The sequence below is a fragment of the Hemitrygon akajei genome, unplaced genomic scaffold (assembly GCF_048418815.1).
Source record: "Hemitrygon akajei unplaced genomic scaffold, sHemAka1.3 Scf000207, whole genome shotgun sequence".
In the NCBI taxonomy this organism is placed as follows: Eukaryota; Metazoa; Chordata; class Chondrichthyes; order Myliobatiformes; family Dasyatidae; genus Hemitrygon; species Hemitrygon akajei.
The window spans coordinates 1-23,124 of NW_027332092.1; positions in this window are offsets into that span (position 1 = coordinate 1).

A 23,124-nucleotide genomic window follows, 5' to 3' on the forward strand; every position below is an offset into this window, starting at 1 on the left:
GTGTTAAGAGGTTTCCTCCCGGCTTCCACTTAAGTATTCCACCTTTCACCCTGTGCCTATGAGTCTGAGTCTAAACTTACCTAGCATCAGTGGAAAAAAAAAACTCTACATTATCCCCTCGTAAAATGATCTGGTGTATTTCGCCAATAAGTCCTTTTCAAGCTTCCATCTGGGTACAAGTATTGATTTTAACAGACTTTTCGATGACAAATTCTGCCACCTTCATCCGGGATGATGCCTGGGCATATATAGTCTGGTGGTATTTACAATCCCGTTGTCCATTCCTACTGATTGGTTAGTCCTCATCCAATCAGGTTGTCGCTGTCGCCCATTGGCTACGATCGATTTCCAAAACTCTTAATTAGAGCGAGACCTTCATCTTTGTTAAATTTCTTTTCCCCAAGCTTGAGTTCAACGGCTTCCTTCACCAGGTGGTCCCAAAATCCAACAAATGCAGTGCTCTGTTACCGCCGATCTTTCCAGGTAGCCCAAAGAAATACACCACCTGAGCACCTTCTCTCTTTTACCAATTTACTTCCCAGCTCTTTACATCATCCCCTCCCCCTTCAAGTTTCATCTATCACCTTGTGTCTCTCTCCCCCCCCCCCCTGCCCCCTGCTTTTAAATATACTCCTCCTGCGGTTTTTTACTACAGTACTGCCGAAGGGTTCCGGCCCGAAACGGCGACTGTACTCTTTTCCTAGATGCTGTCTGGTCTGCTGAGTTCCTCCAGCATTTGCTGTTTGTTGCTGTGCTCCTTGATGCGGGTCTCCATCGCGTGTCCCATCTGGCCCATATACCCTCGTCCGCATTCACAGGGAATTCAGTAATCACCAGCCGTCCTGGGTCCCAGCTCATCCTTGAACCGTATAAATCGTGATTTGAGCTTCCTTATAGGTTTGTGGATGGTATTAATCGCGTATATCTTCCGGAACCTTGTGATCCTCGAAGAAACTGTGGAGATATAGGGAATGCAGGTGTTAACGATGGGTTCCTCTGCATGGTCAGGTATCCCAGGTTTTCAGTCGGTCCTTTCATTTCCTTCACATTATAGCCATTCTGTTGGGAAGTCATGCATAATTGTCTTATTTCGTCATAGGGACTCTGGGTCAGAAATAATTCTCACACGATAAATGAAATTAGAAATAACCACTTTACGTTGGGAAGCGTGATGGTGCCAGTTGTTGTTGAGATATCAGTCCATATGACTGGGTTTCCGATAGACCCCATGTCTGAGGCTACTGTCTACTTCCCACTTTATTGGAATGTCCAGGATAGGAGGTAACCATTCGTCTCAGTCTCCATTGTAAAGTGAATATTTGGTTGTATGCTGTTCAGATGGCCGTGGAACTGTTGGAGCATCTGGAGTCCATGGGTCCTCACTTCAAAGGTGTCATCAACATATCTGACGAAGCGTTTATAGTGTAAGTGCAATGAACTCTGAACCCTCTCCTCAAAGTCCTCTATGTAGGAATTGACAGAAATCGGTGTCAAGGGCGATCCCGTGGTCACTGCGTCCATTTGTACATTATGGTTCCCCTTATAGAGTAAGTACGCTGATGTAAGGGTGTGTGCGAATGATCACAGGTCAACCGTCGGCCGCAGGAGAACCAAGCTGTTCTTAATGGGAACTCACGTGAACAGGTACGCCACGTAGACACCTATCATTATCTCCTCCAGCGTCAGCTGGATGTTTTTTTTATAGTCATTTTTAACAAGCCAATCGAATTCGTGATGCAATGCTCATACCCCCAACAAAGCGAGAGAGCATGGTTCTTAAATGCTTAGTGGGGTAGTAGGTCTGGAATTCGATTGTAAACTATGTGGGGCTGCAGAAACCTGATTGGATGAGGACTAATCGAACAGGATAGATGAACAACGTAGACCATGCTGTCTCCCTCTGTTGGGAGGTATGAGCATAGCTTCACAAATTCCAATGACTTTGTAACACTCAGCTGACCTCGGAGGACAGAATAGTCATTTTCGACGTGGTATCCCTACACGTACCATGTACTTGAAATTGCCTGTATTTCATATTGAAATTCATAATTCAGGTAATAATAACTGTTGCCAAGATTAAGGAAAACATTTTCGTTGGTCAACAAATCAAACCAAGGAATAGCGCATGGAAATGCCTTCATGAATATTGCTGCAAATTTGCTTGGCAACTACAGAGCGCCAAACGACGTGCAGATGTTGGACAACATGCTTGAAGCATACGGAACCATGAAGTGCAGTGTGTCACAGAAGCTTCATTTTCTGCTTTTCCATTTAGACCTCTTCCCTGGAAATCCTGGCGCTGACAGTGACAACCGTGGTGAAAGGTTTAACCAGAATAATGCGCTCATGGAGAAACAGACCAACTGGAATCGATCAATGATGGCTGATTATTCTTGGATACTGAAGCGGGAATCCTCAAACACTGACGACCAACGAAAATCATCAACGACATATTTTAGCTCATTTGAAATATTGCAAAGCGTCAGCACCATTATGCAAGTATACACATAATAGTCAATGAAAGTTAATTTATTGTTTCCTCATATATGTTATGTTATAGCTAGTGTTTTTTTTTAGCCTTGGGTTCTTTATCTTATGTTTTTTTTTGTTCTGCATCCAAGTTAACAATTATTGTTCTTATTTCATTCTTCTTTGAAATTGTCTATTCGAAATGACATTGAATAATCTTGAATCTCCAATCTTGAAGCGGCCAGAAGATATAATTGAAACAAGAACAGTCACCACGATTTAAAGAATGGGAGATTTTCTGAGATCTTTAGAGATTTATGGTCAAAAGCACGCAAATGTCACCAGTTGAGGACGATGCCTGGTATGGCATTGACATGTTGAGCCGTAAGGATGTTTTATGTGTGTGCCACTCTTGAGGCAGTGGTAAAATCAACACAATGAGACTGATCCTAGTTCAAATAGCCCGACATGTAGTTACTTGTTCATAACATGCTTCATTTCATTTCGACTGCAATTCTATGAGATATTTTTATTTTAGCATTTTTATTTTCCCTGTAAACACAGTATGTCCTGTTGTTAAGCTTCATAGACTAGTGATAAGGGGCCATTTGCCAAACTTAGGAATGATGTGTCAGCCAATCGAGTTCGTTTTGGAGCGCGTTGTAACATTGCACTAGGTGGATGCTATGGAAATTTCGAGAGAGCTGGGCGTGATCAGATTTCCGAAAGACGGTAGTCCGGTTTGGGGTGTGGAGAAAGGAAGACGCTTGGAGGAGCACACCCAAAGAGTGACCCTATTGCCAGGAATGATTTGTGCTGTCGAATGGTTTCAAGGAGGATTGGCACTAATTATTAGTCAGTCAGTTTTTTGGAGAGAAGTTCGACCTGTGGCTGGTGACTGGAATTTAGTATCGTGAGTAAAGCAAACCAGTGAACTAGTACAGAAAGGAGCTCCAACGTTTGTATGCACGTTTAGACTGGTTTATCTGCAATGGGCCCCTTTATTTTTATTTCATTTTTCTGCTATCTGCTAAAGTTGAAACATTGGTAAATATATTTCCTTTGTAATTATAAGCCAGTATACAATCTGTTATTTCCTGGCGAACGCCAACTGTGCATTGGGCAGCATTTACCCAACATTCACCACAGTTAATGTTCACTCATTGGATCATTCAAACTTCCCTATTTGGTTGAATCAAAATCATACGGCCTTGGTCGTGTGTTACTCAAGGAAGGCGGTTTTGTCAACTCTGAGTCACATGGCTGGTAGCAGAGTTAGCTAATGACCCAAGTTTGTTACGAGCCAGGTGAGTGGGCTACACTAGAATGAAATTAATTTTGCGCACTAGAGAATTGGTGAACAAGTGAAACAATCCATAAATTCAGGACCCTGTGTTTGAAAAGTGAAGACAAGTAAATGGGACCTTGGATGTCAGTGATACTGTGGATTGTATTACGGCAAGAGAATGTAGCCTCTACGAGAGAGTACTGAGCACTAGAAATGAAACTCTGCCGGGATTGCAGGAAGTTGACCATTGTTATTATTATGTGCCATGAGGTACGACGTGGGCGATCATGATCTGTTCATGACCATGATTGACTCTGGCATTGTTTTCTTTTCTGTAGCTTGCCATTTCCTTTTCCCAGGCAGTGTCCTTACAGGAGCGGTGACCTGAGCCATTATAAGTACTATTTCAGAGTATGTCTAGCGGTAATTGTCACAGAAACAGGTGCACCACTTGCTTCGATGGCATCGTGTGACCCTGATAGAGAGTTTGGGAAGGTTACGCATCTGCTATTCATTGTCCAAGGGTGATCTGCAGGCTAGCAGAGAGTAGAAACTTGTGTACTTCATCTGTGCACTCTGTGCGGGTTTCGGGCTCAGAGTTTGAGGGTGTGGCTCTTTGTTCATTCAGCCACTCTGTCACCACTCACAGCCAGGGCAGTGAAGCTGGGGGACGCCTGTAGTTTGCCAACTCGGAGAGTACCGGGTGACAGTCTGTAAACTTCGAGCTCCCAAATAATCCAGAATTAAGCCAGCATTGCAAGACAGGAACAGTAGTGCGCAGTGGCCTGTCGGCTTGCCATACCTTCCGAGATCTCAACCTTCGCCTCAACCGAAGGACAGTGACAATCTTGTTTGGCAAACCATTCACAAAGATCATATTATTACACAGTTCACTGTGGCAGAACGAGGTAAAATAACAGAATCCAAAATGGAATATAACAGTTGCAGATAAAGATATTTTCCCTGCCATGTGGTGCATCAGAAGACAAACTTACCAATTATCTTGCAGTTTTTTTTTTACGACAGTGGGTCAGAGGGAGAGATGGAGAATGAGAGTGTGTCAGGCAGATGTGTAGAATTTTGAATTATGAATTGCAGATTTTGAACAACTTCTTTTCTTCAGTATTCACTGAGCAGAAGGATATAGAATTGTGTAAGGTAAGGGCAACAAGTAGGGAAGTTATGGAAACTATGACAATTGAAGAGGAGGAAGTATTGGCCCTTTTAAGGAATATAAACGTGGATAAATCTCTGAGTCCTGACAGGATTTTCCCTAGGACCTTGAGGGAAGATAGTTTAGAATTAGCAGGGGCTTTGACAGAAATATTTCAAATGTCATTAGAGATGTGTATGGTGCCGGAGGATTGGCGTATTGCCCATGTGGTTCCATTGTTTAAAAAGGGTTCTTAGAGTAAAACTAGCAATTATAGGCGTGTCAATTTGACGTCAGTGGTGGGTAAATTAATGGAAGATATTCTTAAAGATGGTATATATAATTATCTGGATAGACAGAGTCTGAATAGGAACAGTCAACATGGATTTGTGAGTGGAAGTTCATGTTTGATAAATCTTATTCAATTTTTTGAAGAGGTTACGAGGAAAGTTGACGAGGGTAAAACAGTGGATGTTGTCTATATGGACTTCAGTAAGGACTTTGACAAGGTTCCGCACGGAAGGTTGGTTAGGAAGGTTCAATCATTAGGTATTAGTATTGAAGTAGTAAAATGGATTCAACAGTGGTTCAATGGGAGATGCCAGACAGTAGTGGTGGATAACTGTTTGTCAGGTTAGAGGCCGGTGACTAGTGGTGTGCCTCAGAGATCTGTACTAGGACCAATGTTGTTTGTCATATACGTTAATGATCTGGATGATGGGGTGGTAAATTGGATTAGTAAGTATGTAGATAATACTAAGGTAGGTGGTGCTGTGGATAATGAAGGAGGTTTTCAAAGCTTGCAGAGAGATTTAGGCCAGCTAGAAGAGTCAGCTGAACGATGGCAGATGGAGTTTAATGCTGATAACTGTGAGGTGCTACATTTTGATAGGAATAATCCAAGTAGGACATACGTGGTAAATGGTAGGGCATTGAAGAATGCAGTAGAACAGAGTGATCTAGGAATAATGGTACATAGTTCCCTGAAGGTGAAATCTCATGTGGATAGGGTGGTGAAGAAAGCTTTTGGTATGTTGGCTTTTATAATCAGAGCATTGAGTATAGGAGTTGAGATGGAATGTTAAAATTGTACAAGGCATTGGTAAGGCCGAATTTGGAGTATTGTGTACAGTTCTGGTCACCAAGTTATAGGAAAGATGTCAACAAAATAGAGGGAGTACAGAGAAGATATACTAGAATGTTAGCTGGGTTTCAGTACCTAAGTTACAGGGAAAGGTTGAACAAGTTAGGTCTTTATTCTTTGGAGCGTAGAACGTTGAGGTGGGACTTGATAGAGGTAATTATAGTTATGAGGGGGATAGAGAGAGTTAACGTGGATAGGCTTTTTTCCATTGAGAGTAGGGGAGATTCAAACAAGAGGACATAAGTTGAGAATTAGGGGGCTAAAGTTTAAGGGTAACACGAGGGGGAATTTCTTTACTCAGAGAGTGGTAGCTGTGTGGAATGAGCTTCCAGTAGAAGTGGTAGAGGCAGGTTCATTATTGTCATTTAAAGTAAAATTGGATAGGTATACAGACAGGATAGGAATGGAGGGTTATGCGATGAGTGCGGGTCAGTGGGACTAGGTGAGTGTAAGCCTTCAGCACGGACTAGAAGGGCCGAGATGGCCTGTTTCTGTGCTCTAATTTTTATACGGTTAAGTGTCATGGTGATTGGGTGGATACGTGCAGGAGAGTCCTGTGGTGTGTGAGTGTACATAGATGTCTGTGCAAGGGTGGGCAATACTTTCTTCAGGACGTCTGGAGACGAGGAGACCTTCCCCACTACCATCACAGACCAAGACAACTTTATGTTTCTGTGCTTTATCAAAAAGTTAATCATTATTTTACAGTTAATTTCAGTTCAGATGTTAACAACAAATCATTGGTGATGAATTAAAGCCATGAAGCACAGTATCAGCTAATCTTCAAATTTTATAGTAAGCCCAGATATGAGTCGCACACTGACCCAGTCCTGTAGTGAGGGGTGTCGGGGTTTACGGGGACCATACACAGTGGAAGGTGTGTGACGTCTCACACTGACCCAGTCCTGTAGTGAGGGGTGTCGGTGTTTACGGGGACCATACACTGTGGAAGGTGTGTGACGTCTCACACTGACCCAGTCCTGTAGTGAGGGGTGTCGGGGTTTACAGGGACCATAACCAGGATGCTCTGTGATCAATCACGTTGTTCGGGTGATGTACTCTTCCTGGAACAGGCCAGGTCAGTGTACTCAATCTCAGTTCTAGGCTTCTGCCATCACTACTCAATGGAGCAAACTTGACAATGTGACCAACTAAAAGCTGACACACAGCAGAACACTGGGGAATCAGTAGTGGAGCAACATGTCAGGATTCACCTAGGATTAACCCTCTGCGGCCAGTATCCTTGGTTTAAAGCATGTTAGAGTAAGGGAGAGGGTGTAAAACATCTCAGGATTCACCTAGGATTAACCCTCTGCGGCCAGTATCCTTGGTTTAGAGTAAGGGAGAGGGTGTAAAACATCTCAGGATTCACCTAGGATTAACCCTCTGCGGCCAGTATCCTTGGTTTAGAGTAAGGGAGAGGGTGTAAAACATCGGGGAGATGGAATTGCAGACTTCTTCACTTAGGGCTGGGTCGCTCCCTCATCCTGCGGAGACTCCACCCTGAACCGCACAAGCTTGATCTGAAGAACTGGATCACCAAACATCTCCTGGAGCTGCAGCCCAGAGAGGAGGAAAGTTTAATGATTGCCAACATGGAGTCATAGGAGTAGGGTGGTGAAGGGGCAAGGGATATGTATGGCAGAGAGCGAGAGAGCTAAGAGGAAAGAGAAAGATGAAGGGAGAGAAAATTGGGAGAGGGAGAGATATATGAGAGAAGGGGAGTGAAAGGGAGGAGAGGAGAAGGCAGCAAGGGAAACGAAAAGGGATGATATTGCTTCACCCCTCCACCCCATCCCATTCAGTTCACTCTCTCACCTTACGTCGAGTGGCATCCCTCAGTTCTTCCTCACTCGTGTCTCCACTCGATGTCAACTGCACTTTAATCCACACGCGTTCCCCTGAACAAAACAGCCCAGTGTCAACATGGTATCATGGTTAGGTCAGGTGTGGCTGACAGTATGTGTTCACTCGTCTCGTTCTTTTGATTGTCTAATCTCTTCTACACCTCCACCTTTCTCTAACACCTTGATTCCTCCCCCTCTCCAAGCCACATCAAATATCCATGTCTATCTTCCATAAAATAGGGGCAGGGGAAGTGAGAGAAAACGGAGGGGGTCAGGTAGAGAGAGAACAAGGGAGAGGTAGAATGTGAGTGGGGTATAGAGTGTTAGCGTCACTCATGCACCGCTTCCTGTTACTCTGACCCTGGCCAGCAGACTTTCCATCTCTCCAGACTCTTATTGGCTCCTCCCCTCACCATCTCTCCTAATACCAGTGTTCACTTTGCACTGCGCTGTCGGTTGAGCAGAGGAATGGATCGACAAGAGATTCTACGAGATCGAGAGAGGGTGATGGAGAGAGATGGACAGACAGACATTGAATGACCTCAACAGTCACGAGACTTCAAACCTGAGGTACCCGTTGGGGGAGAGAATGGTTCCTGTGCAGTCGATGATCCTTTGGGCCGCTCCCCTGTGGAAGTCTCCGGGTCTGTAATGAAAGAACAGAGACACAAGAGATTCTATGTGAAGAGAAAGTGAGAGAGTAAGAGTGAGAGAGAGAGAGAACATGAGAGAGCAAGAGAGAACAGGACAGAGTGAGACAGATAGAGGGACAGAAACAGAGACAGGGAGGGAGAGGGAGATGAAATGAACCCAGCAGACACAAAACCTGTACCTAAGAAAGTCACTGCGATAGAGGAAATTTGCTGTGTTGATCGTCCAGTCGATGATCCTTTGAACTGTCCCTTGTGGAAGTCTCTGGGTCTGTAAAGATGGAACAGTGACATGGGAAGAGTGGAAACACTAAAACAGTTGATCAGAATGGGACAGCAGTTCAGGGAATGGCAGATTAGGTACGTGGTGAAACCAACACCATCGCTCTCCTCCCCAAACATCCTGCACTCTCCACATTCTGTCATTGAATGAATTTTAGGAACTAAAACATGGGGAAGAGCGTCCCATTCAGTGATCCCCATCTGAGACTGCTGACCTCTCTGAATAACTTGTGTACAAAGAGAGGCCTGAAACACTGAGGAAGTAGTTACGTGTTCATTGTACATTCAGAAATCTGATGGCAGAAGGGACAAATCTTTCCTGAAACATTGAGTGTTTGTCTTACGCTCCTATACTTCCTACTTGATAATAGAAAAGAGAAGAAATCATGTCCTTAATGAGATGAGTGTCCTTAATGATAGAATGATGATCCTATTCAGTCTCCAATTCTCTCTTGAGTCTTTAATCCACAACTCCCCAATGCTCTAAACCTCTTCTTGGCCTCCATGCATTCGCTCTCTCTGACCACCAATGGGCCCCTTCTCCCTAAAATCACGACTGACACCATTGCTTACGTTGAACTGCACTGCAGGACCAGCAGGCAAACGGGTCCGCAAGAGGTTCTGCCTGATAGAGAAAGTTAGAGAAAATGAGGGAGTGAGTGAAAGTGAGAGAGATAATGAAAGAAAGATAGTAAGTGTTTGAGAGAATGAGTGAGTGAGAAAGTGAGAAAATGAAAGAGTGTGAGAGAGGGAGTGAGAGAATGAGAAGGAGTAAAAGGGAGTGATGGAGTGAGAGGCAGTGAGATGGAGAGAGAGCCGGACAGAGACAGAATGAGACACAGAGTCAGAGGGAGGGACCGAATGCGAGAGAAAGAGGGAGTGAGAGACAGAGAGCAAGTGAACCCAACAGACATGTGACTTCTACCTAAGAAAGCCCCTGGCACAGAGGTCATTTCTTGCGTGGACCCTCCAGTCGATGATCCTTTGATCTGTTCCCTTGCGGAAGACTCCAGGTCTGTAATTAAGGAAGATTGGAAACAGTGAGACAGTTCATCAGAATGGTAAACTAGTTCAGAGAATGGGAGACCATGGCTGTCGTGAAACCAACAACGTCCTTCCCCTTCTCAGATCTCAGTCTCTCTCCACAGTCTGACACAGGATGAGTTTTAGGAACTGACCATGGGATAGAGCATCCCAATCAGTAATGCCCAATACAGATACCTGAGACTGCTAACACTTCGGAATATGTAGTACAAAAAGAGAGGACAATAACACAGGAAGTGTTCTTGTTCATTGTACATTCAGAAATGTGATTGCGGAAAGGAGAAATCTGTTTCTGAAAAGTGAATGTGTATGTCTTCGGGTTCCCGTACTTCCTCAATGATGATAGAAATGAGAAGAACTCAGTCCTTACTGATGGGTTTTATTCGGTCTTCCCATCGCTTTTCAGTCTATGTTCCCCAAATCCCCATTGCTCTGACCCTGTCCTTGCTTTCCCTCTCTCTGAACTCCTATGGGCCTTTCAGCTCACAATCACGCCTGACATTGTCGTTTACGTTGAACTGCACTGCAGGACCAGCAGGTGAATGGGTCCACCAGCAGTTCCACGTGATAGGGAAAGTGAGTGAGAGTGACGAATTGTGAGCGAGAGAGAGAACAATAAAGAGCAAGTGTGTGCAAGAGAGGGCGAGAGAAGGCGAGGGTGAGAGAGAGAGAGCACGTGAGTGCGAGAGAGGATGAGAGAGCGGGTATGAGAGAGAGAATGGGAAAGAATGTGTGATTGAGAGTGAGAGTAAGAGAGTGAGAAAGAATGGAAATATTAGAGATACTGTGTGATGTAGTGTGTGTGAGAGAGAGAGCAAATGAAATCACAGGAAGTGTATGGCCATGCACTTAGATAAAATAAATGAAAAGGTTGACTATTTTCTAAGTGGATAGAAAATACAAAAAAATAGGTGTAGAGTGAATCAGGAGTCCTTGCGTAGGAATTTATTCACGGTTAATTTGCAGGTTGAGTCTGTGGTGAGGAAGGCAACTGCAATATTAGCATTCATTTGATGTGGGCAGGGATGTAAAAGCTGTGAAAATGTAATGTTAATTATGTAATTTTGCTGATGTAACGTTGTGACTTTATAAAACACTGGTGAGGTCTCAGTTTGTGAGCAGTTTTGAGCTCTGTAGAGAAGATGCATTGATACTGGAGGGGGTTCAAAGGAGGTTCATGGATAAGATTCCAGGACTGAATGGCTTGTTGTTTGAAGAGTGTTTGATGGCTCTGTCCACTATTCACTAGAATTTAGAAGAACGAAGGGTGATCTTACTTAAACTAAGAGAATGGTGGAAGCCCTAGATAGTTTGGATATGAAGAGGATGTTTCTTATGGTGAGAGAGTCTAAGACCAGAGGACACAGCCTCAAAATATAGGCGAATCAGTTTAGAATGAAGATAAGGAGCAATTTCTTTAGCCAGAGAGTGGTGAAACTGTGGAACTCATAGACACAGGCAGTTATGGGGGCTAAGCCTTTATTTAAGGCAGAGCTTGATTGATTCTTGATTGGTCAGGGCATGAAGGTATATGGAGATGAGGCCGGGGATGGGACCTGAAATGAAATTGGAGCGGTCATGATGAAATGGCGGAGCAGACTTGGGTACAACTTAGAAATAAGAAGGGGTGATCAGTTTGGTTAGTTAGTTAGTTATTTAGTTATTTATCTAGCTATTTGTTGATTGATTGATTGAGGTACAGCACAGAATAGACCCCTCTCATTCCCCAAGCTGTGCAGCCCAGCAAACCCCAGTTTATCCTAGGCAGCTGGTCATACCTGAAACAGGTTCTCCCATTGCTGATCCCTGGACTTCTCGAGTTGTGTTTGTCTGGGAAGCTGTATCTGTACTCGCTGATTCTGCTGAGGTGGTGGTCAAACCCAGAACATGTTCCCCTGTCGCTGAGCCCTGGCCTTCCTGAGTTGTGTCCGACAGGGAACCTGTACCAAATCTCACAGACCCTGCTGAGGTGGTGGTCAAACCCAGACGAGGTTTCCCTGTCGCTGAGCCCTGGCCTTCCTGAGTTGTGTCTGACCGGGAACCTGTACCAAAGCTCACAGACCCTGCTGAGGTGGTGGTCAAACCCAGACGAGGTTCCCCAGTCACTGAGCCCTGGCCTTCCTGAGTTGTGTCCGACTGGAAATCTGTACCAGAGCTCACAGACCCTGCTGAGGTGCTGGTCAAACCCAGGCGAGGTTCCCCTGTCGCTGAGCCCTGGCCTTCCTGAGTTGTGTCCGACTGGGAACCTGTACCAGAGCTCACAGACCCTGCTGAGGTGGTGGTCAAACCCAGACGAGGTTCCCCAGTCGCTGAGCCCTGGCCTTCCTGAGTTGTGTCCGACTGGGAACCTATACCAAATCTCACAGACCCTGCTGAGGTGGTGGTCAAACCCAGGCGAGGTTCTCCAGTCACTGAGCCCTGGCCTTCCTGAGTTGTGTCCGACTGGGAACCTGTACCAGAGCTCACAGACCCTGCTGAGGTGCTGGTCAAACCCAGGCGAGGTTCCCCAGTCACTGATACCTGGCCTTCCTGAGTTGTGTCCGACTGGGAACCTGTACCAGAGCTCACAGACCCTGCTGAGGTGGTGGTCAAACCCAGGCGAGGTTCTCCAGTCACTGATACCTGGCCTTCCTGAGTTGTGTCCGACTGGGAACCTGTACCTGAGCTCACAGACCCTGCTGAGGTGGTGGTCAAACCCAGGCGAGGTTCTCCAGTCACTGAGCCCTGGCCTTCCTGAGTTGTGTCCGACTGGAAATCTGTAATAGGAAGTATAATAGTAAACACGTCTGAATTTCAGGCACTTTATGGCAGGGAACAGGAGGCTTAATTCCTGATCAGATCTGCTCTTTGAAATACACACATCCCCTTCTCCTTTTTGCTTTAATACCTCCAATCCTTGCCTATCAAATCCGCCTTGTTATATATCCCTCTCTCAGAATTAACTGTCTGGATCTTTCACTTCACAGTCGCTCTAGTTCCGACAGTTGGCATCCATTTGACTGATCACTCTGACCTCACACAGTCATCACTCCCTCTTTCCCTTGTCCCATTCCTCCCAATTACCATCTCTCTTCACACAGTCATCACTCTCTCTTCACTTGTCCCATTCCTCACATGGTCATCACTCTCTATTTCCCATGCTCCATTCCTCCCACTGACCAAATTTCCTCACAATGTTATCACTCTCACTTGCCACATTCCTCCCACAGTAATCACTCTCTCACTTGCCCTGTTCCTCCCATTGACCATCTCTCCTCACACGGTCATCACTCTCTCACTTGCCCAATTCCTCCCACTCCAGCACCTTAGCTTCTCTCTCCTTGGGTCTCTGAATTTCATGTTTCCATCTGTCGACATGTTAATTACATGGCTAGAATCAACTTCAGCCTAAGCAAGGACCTCTACCTGCTACAGCATGCTTATTGCCACAGGAGATCTGCAGCAAAGACAACCTTACTGGCTCTCCACTCAGCCTGTGATCACCTGAACAACAGTAATCTCTAACTCAGGCTACAGTTTATTGACTTCAGCTCAGCATTCTACACAGTAATACCCAGAGTTCAAATAAACAAGCTCCAGGATCTGGGCCTCTGTACCTCCCTCTGCAACAGGATCCTTGATTTCCTCACCAGGAGAACCCAGTCTGTGCGGATTGGAAATTACATATCCTCGCTGACAACCAACATCAGCACATCTCAATACTGCATGCTTAGCATACTGCTATACTCTCTGCCTTCATGGCTTTGTGGCTAGGTGGAGCTCAAATACCTTCTGTAGATTTACTGATGACAAAACTATTGTTGGTATAATTTCAGATGGTAATTAGGAGGGGTACTGGGGTAAGATATATCAGCTGGTTGAGTGGCGTTGCAGCAGCAATCATGCACTCACATCAGAAATAAGTGTCTGTGGACTTCAAATGGGATAAGTCAAGGGGACACACAACAGAAGTGGGAAAGATGTAGGAAAGGCAGCATCCGTCAGAAAGGACCCTCATTACCCAGAGCATGCTCTCTTCTCAATGTTACCATCAGGGAGGAAGATTAGGAGTTTGAAAACACAAATCCAAAGTTTCAGGATCAGATTCCAGAATGGAAACTGACCCCGTGAACAGTGCCTCAATATTCTTCTCTCTCATTTTGCACAAACAATTTAATTTAATTATATATATATTTCTTACTATAATTAATATTTTATTAACCTGCCACAAAACAACAAGTTCTATGACGTATACCGGTGATGTTAAAACTGATTCTGATTCTGAGTCCTCTACTCTCCTTACCTTCTGTCCCGTCTCCTTTCCTTGTCACGCACTCCAGAGCCGTCTCCCATGTCCACCTTTAGTGAACCCCAGGTCCTCCACACCACCAACCCAACTCCCTCCTCTTCTCCTCAAGCACGTCCCCATCCATTTCTGTACGCCACCACCACTCACGCAGTCAATGAGATTTACAGGGAGAAGATGTTTCCTCTTGGCATGGCTGCCTGCCACAACTCCAATAATGCCCCTAGCTCAGCTGCAGAGAGTCATTAGCCGAAGGCCACTGCTGATTGATGTTTTGCATCTTTAGCCCTGGTACGTTTCCTGATAGTGGGGCAGTGGTATGATCTTCTCCCTGCCACGTCTTGCAGCTTCAAATGGGATTAGTCGGTCTTCCAGATTCCATCCTTCCTCCTCAGTCACAGCCAAAAAAAAAACCGTTTTTGCCTCTTTACCCAACCCTCTAATACCCGAACAGGCCTCTAATACAGTCAGGAATGTAAGATAACTCCATCACAACGTTAATAAGCTGGTGTGGCACAGATCCACAGACGATCACAAGATCTAGCCACACGACGTGTAAATCACCTTTCTCAAGCTTGGCTCAATGGATCTGTTCCAATATCAAGGCTGCATGTTCCACACATCCCGGGAAGCCTGCATGTCAGCTGGTGTCAATATATCCATTGCTTATGAGGTAGCTGGAAATCCTCTTTGCCACAGCAGAGGAGAAGATTCTCCCCTCGTCCTTCAGCAGTGCAATGCTCCTGAACTGGATGATGGAACTAGAGTTCTGCCCATTGGGGATGAAAACCACCACGCCTCTTTGCCACTCTGATGGGACACACTGTATTTTCCAGGTTCTCATTAGGTTCCAGAAGATCTTTAGCATGTGGGTAGGTTTTGTAGAGCTTGTAAGACATTACTTTTGGCCCTGACACTGATCCCTCCCTCCCTCATTCCTTCTCTCCCCTCCCCTCTCCCCCTCCCCCATTCTCTCCCTCTCATCACAGAGGACCACGTCCAGCCTCTGTCACTTGGTCACTCTGTTCCCATTTGACCCACTTGATTTCTGTGCCTCCTTAATGGTTTCTTCCTCTTAGCTTTGCGGCATGACTCCACAACCTGGGAGGGAATGTGTACTTGTGTGCTCACACCTGGGTGCGGGATTGCTGGGGATTTACACTCATTGTTGGGCCTTATTCCCCTACAAACAAATCCACTCCAACAACGTTGAGTCCTTCTGCTCTACGGTTTGCTACCTGGCTTTCGGTCCCTCGTGTCTAATTTGCTGCAACAGTGTGAGGTTGCTGTTGGCTTTTCTCTGGGAACCTCATTCTTCCTGATGGTTTCACAGCCACCCATGTGTCATCACATTCTCCCATCCTCACCTGCAGTTCCGAAGGATCTTTATCTCAATGCCGATATTTGTTCCGGTTGTTGCCGTGTAAAATCCATTCTTTTGGCCCATCTGTTATCCTGCCTCACAGAGGGCCTTTTGGTAGTCTTCCTTATTCATCTTCATAGAACACACCCAGTACATAGCCCTCCATACTCCTCCTATATATGCATTTATACAAAATTCTCTTCTATGTGGAAAACAAACCAACGTCCACCACATCTGTTGGCAGCTTGTTCCACACTTGATGCACCCTCAGAGCGAAGACATTCTCTCATATGTTCCACTTGAATGAATCATTTCACTATTCTCCGTTAACATCTGACATCTAGTTCTAGCCACACAACCTATCTATAACCCTCATAATTTTGTAAGCCTTCTCTCCTCATTCTCCCACGCTTCAGAGTTATCTCATATTCTCTGACCTTTGCTCCACGAACCTCATCGGCTCCCCTGCTGACAGCCTTCGGTCAGTAAACAGACCCCTGTAATTCAGAACCGGGTCTCCATTATAGGTTGACAAACACATTCCCGGTGAATTTCTCACCAATTAAATCTCCAGGTTTCTGTCCTTGTCTTCCCCCTCACAACCCATCTTACCTAGTCCCGAGGACGACCCCAGATAAAGAGGGTTATTCTGTACTGGGGAGGTATATAAAGGAAGGGTAAAGTGGCAAAGAGGTTTGCAATTATGTCAGGAACTAAGTCAATGACGGGTAATAGGAGACCAGGTGAAATCTATCCTCTGAAACACACACACACACACACACACACACACACACACACACACACACACACACACACACACACACACACACACACACACACACACACACACACACACACACCATACTGTCCTCTTTAATACCTCTATCCTTGCCTCTCAAATCCCTCTCCTCACATCTCTCTCTTCCTCAGCATTCAGTCTGTCTGCATCACACTTGTCACTCTCTTCTTCCCTCCCTCCAGTAGGAGCATCACTCTCACTGATCCATCTGCCCAACTTCCCTTAGAGTCATCACTCTCTCTACACTAGCCTCACTCATCCCACCCCAGCATCATACCTCTCTCTCCATCTCTCTCTCTTTTGTGTTTTCACCATTTCTTCCTATACAAATGGTGAATAACTCAAATCCCACTCTATTTATCTCTATTTCTCATCGGTCACCATGTAACTCTTCAGAGTCATTCCTCCCTTCCACTCTGTAACCATTCTCTCGCCTCACCTTCAGCAATCCTCCCCTCTCACCTGTGACACTCTCAGTCACTCCACCCTTCTCATTCGTCCCACCCCACATTCTCCAACCACAAACATTATTCACACCCCTCTCCATACTATACATCCGGTAGGTAAACTGGTCCATGGTTCATTGATTGTTATTTTTTAATACAGCATGGAGTAGGCCCTTCTGACCCAGCTCCTCCCGATCCAATGCCAGCCTAATCACGGGATAATTTACAATGACCAATTAACCTACCAAATAGTATGTTTTTGATAGTGGGAAGAAACTGAATCACCCGGAGGAAACACACCTGGTCAAGGGTGGATCACATGAACTCCTTACAGGCAGTTACAGGAGTTGAACCCGGGTCACCTGAACTGTAATGCGATACGCTAAGGACTATGCCACAACTGGAGTCTACCCTGACGGACTTTGTGGTGTCGCTCCTCCAACACAAGGGATACTTCAACCTGTCAGTACAGGAGGCCGTGGACAGTCATGTCAGGTTGGGATGGGAGATAGAATTATAATGTGTAGTCACTGGACCAGCAATTTGGCAAAGAGTCGTTGTTTTTGAAAAGAAAACAAAACCATCCAATCTCTGTTTATGAACTCTCCCTCCAAAAACTTTTGGAACTGGCCACCTCTCTCAGACAAAGCACAGATGTGTATCTAAGACGAAAGGAGGGAAACATTGTTCATCATTGTTCTCCATCACAAATACTTGATCTCACAGACCCTGCTTTGGTGGATGTCATACCTGAACCAGGCTCTCCCGTTGCTGCTCCCTTGAGATCCTGAGTTGAGTCTGACTGGGAATCAGTAACTGTGCTCACTGAAACTATTGTAGTGGTGCTCAAACCTGGAGCAAGCTCTCCATTCGCTGATCCATGGGCTTCCCGAGTTGTGTCCGACTGGGAATATGTACCTGGGCCCGTGGTCCCTGCTGGTGTGGCGGTCAAACCTAGAACAGGCTCTCCAGTTAATGATCCATGGGCTTTCTGAGATACGTCCGTCAGGGAATCTGTACCTAGACTCGTAGACCATGATGGGTTGGTGGTCAGACCCGGAACAGGGTCTTCTGTCGCTGAGCCACGGGCTTCCCGAGTAGTCTCCAACAGGGAATCTGTACCTTGGCTTATGGATCCTGCTGGGGTGCTGGACAAACCCAGACCAGATTCTTCAGTTGCTGATTGTTGGGGTTCCCGAGTTGTGACCAATGAAGAATCTGTAATAGGAAGATATACATAGAAAGTGTAAAGTTGTAAGCAAATTTTCCATTAGTTCAGGCAGTAAGTCAATGGCAGGGAACAGGAGGCTGCGATCCAGGACAAATTTATCCCCTGATATGCACACACACCCTCTACTCTGCTATTTAATACTTTTACCATTGCTTCTCAAATCCCTCTGCTCTCATCTTCCTCCCTCAGCATTCAGTCTGTCTGCAACACTCTGTCCTCAGTCTTTTCTTCCATCCTCCGGTAGGAGCATCACTCTCAGGGATCTCTCTGCCCAACTCTCCTTACACAGTCATCACTCTCTCCCTACACTCGCCTCACCCCTCTCACACCAGCATCCCACGTCTCCCTCCATTACTCTCCTGTGTGTCTTCACCCATTTCTTCCTTTACAAATCCCACCCCGGACATCTCTATTTCCGATCAGTCACCGTGCAACTCCTCCCAGTCATTCCTCCCTTCCTCTCTATGAACATTCAACCCCTCACATCCATCGCTCTTCTCCTCCCTCAGTGACACACTCCACTCCTCTCTGTTCATTTCTGCCACCCCACTCTCTGCAAACCTTAACCTCATTCACACCCCTACACACACTATACATCCAGTATGTGCACTGTCCCTGGGAGGTTAGGCCTCACAGAGTGAGAGAGACTGAATAGGACCTCATACCTGAGGAGGCGTCTCCTGCTGGGACAGAGGACAGTTTCCAGGTGTGTTCTCCAGAAGAATATCCTTCAGACTGTTCCAATGTGGACGTCTCCAGGCCTGGAACAATGTAACAGAGATTAGGGAGAGTGAGTGACAGACCTTAAGAAACACAACAGGGATAAATATTCATAAAGGCGGGGAATCAGAAGGTGCTGGACATCCAGCACAACACACAAAACGCTGGAGGAACTCAGCAAGTCAGGCAGCATTTGTGGTGGAGAAAAAAAGAGTTGATGTTTTAGCTCAAGACTCTTCACCAGGACTGGAAATGAAAGGCACAAGTACCTGAATGAGAATACAGGAGTGTATAAGCTGACAGGTGATAGGTGCAACCAGGCGTCTGAGTAAGTGAATGCAATGATCAGTGAAGCTAGGAGGTAATATGTGGAAGAGATAAAGGTCAGAAGAAGGAGTAATCCAATGAGAATGCACAGTGGACCATGGATTAAAGTGATAGAGGAGCGGGACGAGTTGGAGGGGATGGACAGTTGAGAAAAGGAAATGGGCTAAGAGCAGATCTGAAATGTGAAAGGAATAAGAGAGAAGTGGAGTGAGCAGAAACTACTGGAAGGTAGAAATATTAATCTGCATAACATCAGGGTTATTGATGTTTTTTTAATACAGCGTGGAATAGGGCCTTCTTGCCCAGCAACTCCCTACTAATGCTAGCCGAATCATGGGATAATTTACAATGACCAATAAAGCACTATTTATTTGTGGTGTCACAAGTTGGAGTCTACAATTATGGACTATGCACTGTTTCTCCACCAACCCAAGAGGGTACCCATCCTGTCGGTATAGGAGACCGTGGACAGTCATGTCAGAATGGTGATGGGAAGCAGTATCATAATGGGTTGACATCAGAAAAACAAGTTGTTAAAGCGATATTTTCTTTAAAAATAAAAGCAAAAACATCCAATCCCTGCTCATGAACTCTCCCTCCAAAAGCTTTTGGAACTAGACACTTCTCCCAAAGCCTGGATGAATATCCAGGACTAAAGGAGGGAAATATTGTTCATCATTCTCCCCTCTCATCACAAATACCTGAGCTCATAGATCCTGCTGTGGTGGTGGTTAAGCCCGGACCAGGCTCTCCTGTCACTGCACCCAGGGGTCCCTTGGTGGCGTCTGACCGGGAGTCTGTACCTGGGCTCACAGACCCTGCTGGTCCAGGTTCTCTGGTTGATGATTCCTGGGGTTCCCGAGTTGCGTCCAATGAAGAATCTATAGTGAGATGATATACAGAGGAAGGGTAAAGTAGTAAACACGTTTTCCATTAGATCAGTAAGTAATTCAATAGCAGGAAACAGGAGGCTAAAGTCCAATTCAAATCTATCCTCAGAAACACACACACACACACACACACACACACACACACACACACACACACACACACACACACACACACACACACACACACACACACACACACACACACACACACACACACACACACACACCCCTCTACCCTTGCTTCTGGAATCCTTCTCCACACATCTCTATCTCTCTTGGCTTTCAGTCTGTCCTCACTCTTGTCAGTCCCTTCTGCCATCACTCCATTAGGAGCATCACTCTCGCCGATCTCTCTGCCCAACTTCCCTTAGAGTCATCACTCTCTCTACACTGGCCTCACTCATCCCACGCCAATATCCCACCTTTCTCTCCATCTCTCTCTCCTGTGTGTCTTAACCCACTTCTTCCTTTACAAATAGTGAATAACTCAAATCCCACTCTGGTTATCTCTATTTCTCGTCAGTCACCATGTAACTCTTCAGAGTTATCCCTCCCTTCCACTCTGTGACCATTCTCTCGCCTCACCTTTACCACTCCTCCCCTCTCACCTGTGACACACTCAGTCACTCCATCCTTCTCTGCTCATTCGTCCCACCCCACATTCTCCAACCACAAACATTATTCACACCCCTCTCCATACTATACATCCGGTAGGTAAACTGGTCCGTGGTTCATTGATTGTTATTTTTTAATACAGCATGGAGTAGGCCCTTCTGACCCAGCTCCTCCCAATCCAATGCCAGCCTAATCACGGGATAATTTACAATGACCAATTAACCTACCAAATAGTATGTTTTTTAATAGTGGGAAGAAACTGAATCATCCGGAGGAAACACACCTGGTCAAGGATGGATCACATGAACTTCTTACAGGTAGTTACAGGAGTTGAACCCGGGTCACCTGAACTGTAATGTGATACGCTAAGGACTATGCCACAACTGGAGTCTACCCTGACGGACTTTGTGGTGTCGCTCCTCCAACACAAGGGATACTTCAACCTGTCAGTAGAGGAGGCCGTGGACAGTCATGTCAGGATGGGATTGGGAGGTAGAATTATAATGTGTAGTCACTGGACCAGCAATTTGGCAAAGAGTCGTTGTTTTTGAAAAGAAAACAAAACCATCCAATCTCTGTTTATGAACTCTCCCTCCAAAAACTTGTGGAACTAGCCACCTCTCTCAGACAAAGCACAGAAGTGTATCTAAGACGAAAGGAGGGAAACATTGTTCATCATTGTTCTCCATCACAAATACTTGATCTCACAGACCCTGCTTTGGTGGATGTCATACCTGAACCAGACTCTCCCGTTGCTGCTCCCTTGAGATCCCGAGTTGTGTCTGACTGGGAATCAGTAACTGTGCTCACTGAAACTATTGTAGTGGTGCTCAAACCTGGAGCAGGCTCTCCATTCGCTGATCCATGGGCTTCTCGAGTTGTGTCTGACTGGGAATATGTACTTGGGCTCCTGGACCCTGCTGGTGTGGTGGTCAAACCCAGTACAGACTCTCCAGTCAACGATTCATGGGCTTTCTGAGATACGTCCATCAGGGAGTCTATACCCAGGCTCGCAGACCATGATGGGGTGGTTGTCAAACCCGGAACAGGTTTTTCTGTTGCTGAGCCACGGGCTTCCCGAGCAGTCTCCAACAGGGAATCTGTACCTTGGCTCATGGATCCTGCTGGGGTGCTGGACAAACCCAGACCAGATTCTTCAGTTGCTGATTGTTGGGGTTCCCGAGTTGTGACCAATGAAGAACCTGTAATAGGAAGATATACATAGGAAGTGTAAAGTTGTAAGCAAATTTTCCATTAGTTCAGGCAGTAAGTCAATGGTAGGGAACAGGAGGCTGAGATCCAGGACAAATCTATCCCCTGAAATGCACACACACCCTGCTCTGCTATTTAATACGTTTACCCTTGCTTCTCAAATCCCTCTGCTCTCATCTCCCTCCCTCAGCATTCAGTCTGTCTGCAACACTCTGTCCTCAGTCTTTTCTTCCTTCCTCTGGTAGGACCATCACTTTCAGGGATCTCTCTGCCCAACTCTCCTTACACAGTCATCACTCTCTCTTCACACTCGCCTCACTGCTCCCACTCCAGCATCCACCTCTCCCTCCATCACTCTCCTGTGTGACTTTACTCATTTCTTCCTTTACAAATAGTGAATTACTCAAATCCCACTCTGGTTATCTCTATTTCTGATCAGTCGCCATGCAACTCCTCCCCGTCATTCCTCCCTTCCTCTCTATGAACATTCAACCCCTCACCTCCATCGCTCTTCTCCTCCCTCAGTGACATACTCAGTAACTCCACCCCTGCCTGTTCATTTCTTCCACCCCACTCTCTCCAACCCTTAACATCATTCACACCCCTACACACACTATACATCCAGTATGTGGACTGGTCACTGGGAGGTTATGCCTCGCAGAGCGGGGGAGACTGAATGGGACCTCATACCTGAGGAGGCGTCTCCTGCTGGGACAGAGGACAGTTTCCAGGTGTGTTCTCCAGAAGAATATCCTTCAGACTGTTTTAATGTGGACGTCTCCAGGCCTGGAACAATGTAACAGAGATTAGGGAGAGTGAGTGACAGACCTTAAGAAACACAACAGGGATAAATATTCATAAAGGCGGGGAATCAGAAGGTGCTGAACATCCAGCGCAACACACAAAACGCTGGAGGAACTCAGCAAGTCAGGCCACATTTGTGGTGGAGAAAAAAAGAGTTAATGCTTTGGCCCAAGACCCTTCACCAGGACTGGAAATGAAGGGCATAAGTACATGAATGAGAATACAGAAGTGTATAAGCTGGCAGGTGATAGGTGAAGCCAGGCGTCTGCGTAAATGAATGCAATGATCAGTTAAGCTAGGACATAATATGAGGAAGAGATTAAGGTCTGAAGAAGTAGTAATCCAGTGAGTATAGACAGTGGACCATGGATTAAAGCGATGGAGAAGTGGGACGAGATGGAGGAGATGGACAGTTGAGAAATGGAGATGGGCTAAGAGCAGATCCAGAATGGGAAAGGAATAAGAGAGAAGTTGGAGCGAGCAGTAACTACTGGAACGTAGAAATATTAATCTGCATAATATCAGGTGTATTGATTTTTTAATACAGCATGGAGT